Here is a 10,202-nt window from a genome sequence, read left to right as displayed (position 1 = left end):
CTCACAGGATAGGATATGTATGACCTTACAAATTTATAGAAAACTTATCTATGTTAATATGAAGAAAAAAGAAGATGAAATAACCATGGTCTATTTCCAACCAACAGCAAACGTTCTCACACTCTTAACTCCTGCTTTTGTTTAGGAAAAGGATAGTATGAGTCATTATGAAGAGCAATCCCTCCCACACCTGTTTCCCCTACCCCCTCACAATTCTCTAAGTGCACATGTATGCGCATGTGTACACAAACACACGCACACGCTGAGAATTCAGCCCAATAAATACAGGAGGGACAACTTTATAGAGATGGGTTTATTTAAGACAATGTATATAAACATTTTCTGCAAAATTCACTAAACTATAGAAAAGACAAACTCAAATGGGAGCAGTAAAGCATTTTTTAATGCTTTTTATTCTTTATTAGATTAAAAGCAAAAAAGTGATAATAAGATCCATAGGGGCTGTACACTAATGAAAGATGAAGAACTGCTTTGTAATGTGAAATTTTGCCTTCACATTATGTGACTTTAAGTGCACTAAGTTCTTTATATGGAAAACTGGTTTTCAACGGGATACGGGGCAAGCTGTAAAGATGATCTCATATTGCCAAATGGGCCTTCAGCTGCTTTTCTAATTGACTTTTCCACGGTTTGTTGCTTAGTGTTACACATACTAATGTGTCATCCTAGATTAATCTGATTTTCAAGTCTCACCCTGCCTGTGTTTGTAGGTTTCAATCTTACAATTCCTCTGCTATTACCCTCCAAAATTGTTGAAACTGACTACTTCTGTTGTTAGAAGCATGGTATAGAAAGTATGGTGCTCATAACTACTATGCCTGACACATAAGTTTCCCAGTTGATACCAGTAAAGCCAAGAGACCCTAAGTCCAGTGTGTTTCTCAACAATTATTCAGTACAGGGAGAAACACTCCTAGTTGTTTCCTAGGCAACCATTTCGTGGAAAATGTGCAGTTATATTTCATTTCATCCCATTTTCTATTTTTCTAGAACTGGCTAAATTTTCCCCATATTTTCCAATATCCATTTCTCCTCACATTTCTCTTTATACATTATCTTTGGTATTTCTTCTTCTCTTGCCTTTCTCTTCTGTTCTTTCCTGCTATTAATTATCTAACTTTCTTTCCCTTAGGAATGAGATCAAAACAAATACTTGTCTTTAAAGTTGCCCTGTCAAATACCATCTGGTTACCGTTTTGTTCCTTTTTAGAAAATCAACAGTAGACCCTTCGTGAATGTGGAAATTCTATTCACTTTTGCTTCCAGGGCATGGTTGGGTCCCAGCTTATTAAGATGTAGAAGTCTTAGTGCTTTGGAATCTAATTTACACATCTGCCTGCTTTCTTGGAAGGCTGAGGGAATTTGAAATGCTGTTTCTTAACACCACAAACAAACAAAGAGAAAGAGCCAGAGAAATTTTCATCTGGGGAGAGATTACTTTTGTCAGTAGATGGCCAGCAGAGTAAGTCAGATATTCAAGAAACACATCAAGTGTTCTGGGAGGGGAGTATTTGACTGCTAAGCAGCCGTTTGTGTGGATCCAGGCTTCTTACAGCTTCCAGGTCTTGTTCTCTGATGTGGAGATCTTTTTGACAGAGTAGGTTAGTTTTCGTTAGTTGCCACTCAATCCCGTTTATTGGCTAAGAGTAAAATAGAAAATAATTTCTTTTATATAACTTAAGAAAAATACCAAGGTTTAATAGCACCCATCCCATTTGTTTACTACACACACACACACACACACACACACACACACACACACACACACAGCCTTTTAAGCTTCCCTGTTGCCTGCAGGATAAAGTCCAGGTGCCTTAACCTGCTGCTGTTCCTGGATCTCTAGAATCTACTCTGAGCCTCATTTCCAACCCTGTTTTTCTTGTCTCCCACCACTTTCTCTCTGCGCCTCAGTGCCAACCACCCCAGCCTGATTCTCTCGAAATACCCATGTGCACTTCTGCCATCTCCGAGCTTCTTCTCACGTGAAGTACTCTCCCTTTCCCTGCCCATCTCTCTGTCCTGTTTTTCTGGACCCACGTCCATCTTCCCTCTGTGACCACACCTGTAAGTGGCCCTCACTCAGGCTCTTGCTTGGCATGGCTCACGCTCATCACGTGTTTCCATGCACCGTCTCCCCCGTCATGGTTGTACATACCTGTACTCAGACAGGCAGCAGAAAGACAGCTACTGGTGGGTTCCCTTCTTCTCCTTTCTCTCTGGCCATCATTGCCAGAAGAACTCAGATGTGGAAACTCCAGAAGCATCTAAGAATAGGGACTCGTTGGTGTGAGGAGAAACAGAAAGATTATTTCAAAGGGCAAAAATCTTAAGAAAAGGAGAACACCTTATGGTTCCCAGTCAGTCAGATGGGATGACTCATTACCCAGGATAATATGGTATAACACACATGTAACATAGTCAGACATGTGGCAGTGTGGGGCTGCCTATTTCTATACCTTGGAGAAGCAGTGAGGGTGAGTGAGGACAGCTTCAGGAAGGCATTCAATAGAAAATTATCAAAGTAATTGAGTAAATTAACACAGCATTACTTTCTTTAGGGATTCTGATCATTTCTTTAATTAATACTGAGAAATGATATAACTCAGTTGTTGAATGTGCAATTGTAGATACTGTATGCACAATACAGACTGTTTAGTTTGAAAACTAAACACAGAAAAAATAGAAAATAAATTAAAAAGAAATATTAATTTAGTTGCAAGTTAAAATACAAATATTATTACTGATAATCCATTTTATTGTCTCAAAATTTCTCTTAAAATGAGTCCAAAATTCAGGGACTATCAGAATTAGCTAGAATTTAGAGGAATTTTCAACAAATTCATTTTGCATATAAGAAAACTGAAGTTCCAAGAAATAAAGGAACACTTGTATTGAAAAGAACCTGTGAATGGAAGAGAACCACTCTTTCTTTTTCTTTTGGATTTTCTGTCACTCTTGGTGACACAATCATCCAGTCACCGGACCTCATTTTCTGCTAATAGGTAAAGTAATTAATAAGGTATCTCTTTGGGTCTACACATTCCCCCTCCTGGCCAACCGCCTAAACATCTATTGCTATAGGGCAGCAGATATTTTCATCAGAAGAGTGAAATCATTCATTTCGTTAATTACCAGTAGACGACAAGCACCTGGGAAGGAGACCCAAGCGCTTCTTGACTGTGGTGTTAAAGGGGAAGACTTAGGAAGATGGCGCCCATGGAGGGCAGGCTGGTGCAGGAGGTGTCTGTGAAGTTGCCTCAGAATCTTGTTGCTAAAGCAGCACTCATTCAAGGTGTAGAGCTCAGTGCAGAGGAAGTGTGTCCTGTTCTTCCTCTATATTTAGTGTCTTTTTTTAAAATCCCAACTATGACAAGAGGCACCAGGAACCAAAATTTTCCCTGTGCTTAGACCAAAGATTTCAGAGGCTGTGCAGCATGGATCTACCCATGTAAGGGAAACCCCAGGGAAAAAAGGTGGTGGGGATCAGAGCTCAATTCTGCACCTGCTGAGTGCCCTTCCAACACTTTAAGAGGCCGTCTTGTCTTTAAGCACACCCTCAACGTTAATTATCATCTTAACCTTTTAACTAATCTGTGCTTCAGTTTCCTCAGCTGTAAAAGGAGAACAAGAATAAATCCTGTGTCATGGGGTTGCTGTGAAAATTAAAAGAGTTAATAGGGATAAAGCACTTAGAACAGTATTGCTGTGTGTTTGCTCTCATTTGGGGAGATGATGTAGGTTAGTGATTAAAAGCCTGGATTCTGGAACCAACTTGCTTTGGTTTGAAGCTTGGCTTTACCATTTATGCATGTGAGCTTGGACAGTACCTCTCTGGTCCTATTTTCTCATACGTTGGCCTATTGTGAGAATTAAATAATCTCTGAAAGCACTGAGAACAGTTTTAATAGGTTAGTTGTTACTATCTGTCCCTTTCCCCTGTTAACTACCCACATGTGGCCTGTCACTGAATGTACGTATTCTTGTAGAGTGAAAGCACTCCAGAGATTTCAGAAGCTGTGCTCAGAATCTCTCACCCTAATAGAACCATGCCAAGACTACCTGGCCAGCATCCCCTTTGTGCACTCAACTTTCCCACATAACACACAGTGGGATTTGTGGAAAACTATCTCCCTGTTTTCCTTCCTGCTCTTAGAAGTCCAGGAATAATAATCTTGTTAACCCCAATTCCTCCACTTCGGAGAAACCAATCTTTCTTCTAATTGGAAGGGAAACTATTAAGCAATAAGATGGTATTTTGAATTAAATCAAGAATAAAGCCACACATTCACATAGCATTTACTTGAGTTCAAACTGCCAGGGCTCTTCCAAGTCTAAAAGTCACAATTGAAAACAGTGCTTTAAACTTGAAAGACATCAAAGGTCTATTTTGAATTGAAGCTTGTAGAGAACTCAGGATTGTTCGTAATTTGATTTTAATGAATAAAATGTTTCTGTATTGCTATTTTACATTTTTTCAAAACGATCCAGATGACCCTGTTACACAGAAAAGGAACTCTTTGTTACACCTCAGAAAAGGTGATAGACTTTATGTTCTTTTTATTTATTTATTTATTTTTATCTTTTTTTAAAATTATACTTTAAGTTCTGGGATACATGTGCAGAACATGCAGGTTTGTTACATAGGTATACATGTGCCATAGTGGTTTGCTGCAGCCATCAACCCATCATCTAGGCTTTAAGCCTCACATGCTTTAGGTATTTGTCCTAATGCTATTCCTCCCCTTACTCCCCATATATTCTTAAGAAGTGTATATATTTTTTAATAGATTTAGGGGGTATGTATCATCTTGTTACATGAATATATTGCCTAGTCTGGGCTTTCAGTGTAGCCAACACCTGAATAGTGTACATTGTACCCAACAGGTAATTTCTCATCTCACTCCCATCCCTTTCCAAGTCTCCAATGTCTACGATTCCACTTTCTATGTCCGTATGTATACATTATTTAGTTCCCACTTATGAGTGAGAACATGCTGTACTTAAGTAAAATAACTCAGACACTTTCTGAAGGCCTCCAGTTCTATTCATGTTGCTGCAAAAGATATGATTTTATCCTTTTTAGGGCTAAGCAGTATTCCATTGTATTGTACCACATTTGTTTTATCTAGTCATCTATTGATAGACATAGGTTGATTCTTAATTTTTGCTAATAAGAATAGTGCTATGATAAACGTACTGGTGCAGGTATCTTTTAACATAATGATTTATTTTCCTTTGGGAGAAGTGAATTTTTAACGTATATTAGAGCACCTTCTTTTGGTATCTAAGAACATAGGGTATCCTAAAAAACCGGTAGCCACAGAATAGCAAACTGTTATAATTTTATTTTTCTTGTGTCTCTTGAAAAAAACTGTGTTTGAAATACTGTAGTTTTGGTTGCTATATTGTTTTGCAATACTCCTGACCAACACGTGTAGCAGAATTGGTAAAACAAATTGGAAACCTCAGGCATGCCTCAATTAAATTTTTTGTAGAGCCAGTGGGAGCAGAGCACCACCTAGTGTCAATTTTGAATAATTCTCTCAGATAAGAAAGACTGCCTAGGGTGAAAATAATTTACCCAAAGGAACATAGTCAATATAGATCAAATTTAGGTCAAAATCCTGGAACCAAATCCACATTTATTGACGATAGCCCCATGCTTTTTCTTCTATTGTTCTCCACAATTTTACATCACAGAAAGGCAATATGTAAAAAGCAAATCCCTTCCACTAATGGAAATTCAATTTAGGTGACAAATATGTTATAAAACAGGACTATTTGAATATCGGGTATGCCTAAAGCACTGTGAGAGCTCAATTCCAGAGTCAATTCCACAGACTCTAAGGTGAGGCAGGTTTTTTGTTTGTTTGTTTGTTTGTTTGCTTCAAATTTCTGGCTTTCTTATGTTTCCCTGAGGTCTCTGTAGCTACCCATCTGGCACTGCGGGCGCTTCTCTGCCATCAGCATTGCCAAAAATAACACAGCCTCTGAAATTTATCGTTGAGGAACAAATGAGACGATTTCACTTACCTATGTGGCTCTTCTCTAAAAATGTCCGCAGTTAGTTCATGCCAGATGCAGTTCGCATCTTAGAATGTCTGTGTGCCGTCTTCATAACCATGGTTAGCCCCAAGCTGAGTGTGAGCCGAGTCGAGGATGGGGAGCCTTTCTCCTCTGCCTCTCTTCCAGCTACTACTTCCCACCCCAAAGAACCTCAGGCTTCTCACCAACTCTGCACTCCTTCAGGGCCCTACAAGTTAATGACAAATAAAATGACAACAATACCAACAGCTTGCCATATCAGATCATTTCTGGAATGAGATAAAATATGAGTTAATGAAAGAGTAAAGCCAAATAAATAAATAAAATTGCTGTTTTAAGATATCAGTGCTCATGTTGGCTGATATGCTATTCTTCTTATACAACTTTTAAATTTCCCTAAGATTTTTGAGTAAATTCAGACAAATCTAATACACTCGTGGATGAGCTGGTTTGGGGAGGAGGGGACGTTTGGTGCAAGAGAGGCTGTACACATCCAAGCTCTGAGAGCCCTATCCTAAGTCACAGTTGCACTTTCTTGTGTGCAGTCTCAAAGATACTCTCTGAATCCATTTTCTTCATCTGTAAAATTGAGAAACATTAACAACTATTTTATATGATATTTTTATGAAGATTCAAAAGGATCACTATGTGCTAAGTAATCACCAGTCACGCGAAATTTGGCTATGATGATGATTTATTTTATTTTATTTTATTTTATTTTGTTTTATTTTTGAGATAGAGTCTCGCTCTGTCGCCCAGGCTGGGTGCAGCGGAGTGATCTCGGCTCACTGCAAGCTCCGCCTCCCGGGTTCACGCCATCCCCTGCCTCAGCCTCCCGAGTACCTGGGACTACAGGCGCCGCCACCACGCCCGGCTGATTTTTCTGTTTCTAGTAGAGACGGGGTTTCACCGTGTTAGCCAGGATGGTCTCGATCTGCTGACCTCACGACCCGCCCGCCTCAGCCTCCCCAAGTGCTGGGATTACAGGCGAGCGCCACGGCACCCGGCCTGTGATGATGATTTCTATTGATATGTGCCCACTAAGAAATCCATTCCAGGATTTTAACAAGTAACAACAATACTGCCCCAGTCCTTTGTTTGAACCAATGCTTCCATTTTTTCAACTGGCTGCAGATTTTTAATGTTCTGAAAGTTGCCATCAATAACTCTAAAAAAAAAAAAAAAAACGGACTCATTCGGATTAATCAATCCTGTTTTTAGCCACGGAGGTGTTGCCAAGGGAAAAAAAAAAAGAGAGCAGAAGAATAGAAGGAAATCTATTCTGGCAAATAACATAGAAAATAATCAACAGGTCTAGAACATTCAACTTAAAGTCTTTATCACACTTTATGTTCTGGCAAATAATAATAATACGAGCTTTTGCTAGTATGCCAGGCACTGCCCTTAATCGATTAGCAATATTCACTCACTTAATCCTCATAATAATTTATCATTTTACACATTGAAGAAATGGAAGCACAAGGAATAAAATAAACAAAATCATAAGAGGAAATGACAGATCTGTACTTTGAACTTGAGGGTTCAGGCTCCACAGACAGGGTAACAGATTAGCGAGCTTTGGTTACATCTTTTTTTAATTTTACTTTTTAATTAACAAATAATAATTATACATACTCATGGGGTACATAGTGATGTTTTGATACATACAATTTAGAGTGATCAGATCATGGTAATTTGCATATTCATCAATTCAAGCATTTGTCATTTCTTTGTGTTGAGAATGCTCAACATTCTCCTTCTAGCTATTTTATTTTATTTTGTTTTTGTTTTTGTTTTCTGAGACAGAGTCTTGCTCTATTGCCCAGGCTGGAGTGCAGTGGCACAATCTCGGCCCACTGCAAGCTCTGTCTCCTGGATTCAAGTGATTCTCCTGCCTTAGCCTCCTGAGTAGCTAGGACAACAGCACCTACCACCACACCAAGTTAATTTTTTTTTTACACCCAGCTAATTTTTGTATTTTCAGTAGAGACAGGGTTTCACCATGTTGGCCAGGCTGGTCTTGAACTCCTGACTTCGAGTGATCCACCCACCTTGCTCTCCCAAAGTACTGGGATTACAGGTGTGAGCCACTGTGCCCAGCCCCTTCTAGCTATTTTAACTTATATATTATTATTAATTATAGTCATTCTACAGTGGCATAGAACACCAGAATTTTCATTTTCCTCTTGCTCCTCTCTATCCCCCGGTCCCTTGCCAAACATCTGCCCAAGTTGTCAAGTCACCTGAGGAAAACTAGTGGTTTATTTTCTAAGTAGGGCATCTCTCCTTATACTCACTAATGTTTTAAGAAGGTTCAAATCTTTTCTTCCCAGATCACAAAATATCTCTGGGTACATGACACAAAATAGATTTTTTGTTCTTTCTCCTTTATACAGAGTTAAGTTTTCAGACAGCTGCTTTCTAGCTTTATTGTCACCTTTTAGCTTGATTATCTGACAGTGTTAATTTAGACTTTATAGCTATTGACTAAAGCAAGTGCCTTGTACAAAGACAATGGCAAAATGGGCAAGGAGACTTTCTTTAATGAGTCCCCAATAAATAGCTTTAGTAAAAGTGTCTACTTGCTATGACAAACTACCATAGGTTCCTCAAAATAGCTTGATTTTTTAAGAAGTTGGTAGGCAAATTCAGTGTTGTCTTTAAACTGCTACTGACCTCTCATTCTCCTTGGTCTGGACTCCTCAGTAAAATAAACCATTTTGTTGGCACATATTCTCAGTTAACAAGCCTGATACCTTGGGTAATACAAAATAGTGGATTATTTGTGTGTGCATTATAGTGAATAAGTGATTTAGAATATGTATCAGTAAGAATATATGTAACTAGTAGCAATAATGAGGGACATGGCTTTACTTTTGGTTTTCTAAATGAGAAAAACGCTGTAGAAAACTATGACCCAAGAACGATGCCACTTTATTTCTTCTACATTTTCATGGAACAAATTACTCATTTAAATACTGACTCAAGATTCTATTTTTTTTGCAGTAACTGTCATAAAACACCAGTGAGTAGACTCATTGTTAAATGGTAATACTCATGGCCTGTCAGTCACTCATTAGCATGATGGAATTGGCATTCATGTGGTAATTACCATGAATTGTCTATTTCTACCATCCTGTTTTCTCCCAGCACCAAGCATTGGGGATATCACAGAGTTTGTGAAGTCACAAAGAAAGGCAGAAGACAGACAAATAAACAAATTGAGCTTCCTACCACCTCCACTACCACAGTATTGGCAAGAGCATCTTGAATAAATATGACAATGATGATGATGATAGCTAATATTTATTGAATAATTATTCTTTGCCAGGCATTATTCAATTGTTTTACATATACTATCTCATTTACTGCCTCCACCCACCCTATAAAGTATGTACTATTATTAAAACTATTCCACAGAGGATAAAACAGACTTAGAGACATGATGTAAGTTGCCCAGGATAACGCGACTACTGAGTAGCAGAGCTAGAATTCAAACCCAGATAATCTGAATTTAAAATCCACATGCTTAACAGTTTAACTCTACTCCAGAGTGTCAGCATTGTTGACACACATGGCCGGGTAATCCTTGCTGTCAGGGCTGCCTGCAGGACAGTAAGATGCTTAGCAGTGTAATGGTATCCCTGGCCTCTGCCTACTACTTTACAGTAGCACCTTTTCTCCCTTGCTTTCCACCTCCAGTTGTGGCAGCCAAAAAGTCTCCAGACATTACCAAATGCCCTCTAGAGGTCAAAATTGCTTCCCCACACATGCTGAAAACCACTGTTCCACTCTAACTCCTCTTTATCTGATTATATAACCTCATGTCATTAAATAACGTTTAGAAATTTAATTTTAATGTCTGTGAAAAATGTTACTGAATATTAAATTAGTGCTACACTTAAAATATTACTTTTGATTATTTAATAAGGAAAAAACTATATTTAAAAACTTAAAGCAATCAGGTTCTTTGAGATCTACCCCTTTGGTGTATATAAGATATAAAGGTAAGCTCTGTCAATAAAATAATAAGTCAGAGGTGATTTATATTGCAAAAACTATTAACTTCATTCTTTAAAATGTGTCACCATTTTTTACCCAGCCTACTTCTGAAGATAAAATGAAGGAGACTTGTG

General features: G+C 38.5%; 1 long non-coding RNA gene across 1 annotated transcript; it reads right to left on the bottom strand.

Moving 5' to 3' along the window:
* Positions 1-460: 460 nt before the first annotated feature.
* LOC108535693 (uncharacterized) lies at positions 461-6,801 on the bottom strand. The gene is made up of 3 exons (XR_001887298.1): positions 6,055-6,801; positions 2,177-2,298; positions 461-1,661 (listed from the first exon to the last, which is right to left on the bottom strand). It is a non-coding gene; the product is annotated as an uncharacterized LOC108535693 (long non-coding RNA).
* Positions 6,802-10,202: the final 3,401 nt, after the last annotated feature.

Source organism: Rhinopithecus bieti, unplaced genomic scaffold (assembly GCF_001698545.2).
Source record: "Rhinopithecus bieti isolate Rb0 unplaced genomic scaffold, ASM169854v2 scaffold_1060, whole genome shotgun sequence".
Classification (NCBI taxonomy): Eukaryota; Metazoa; Chordata; class Mammalia; order Primates; family Cercopithecidae; genus Rhinopithecus; species Rhinopithecus bieti.
Note: the sequence above shows the minus strand (reverse complement) of the source record. Positions and strands in the feature narration are given on the sequence as shown.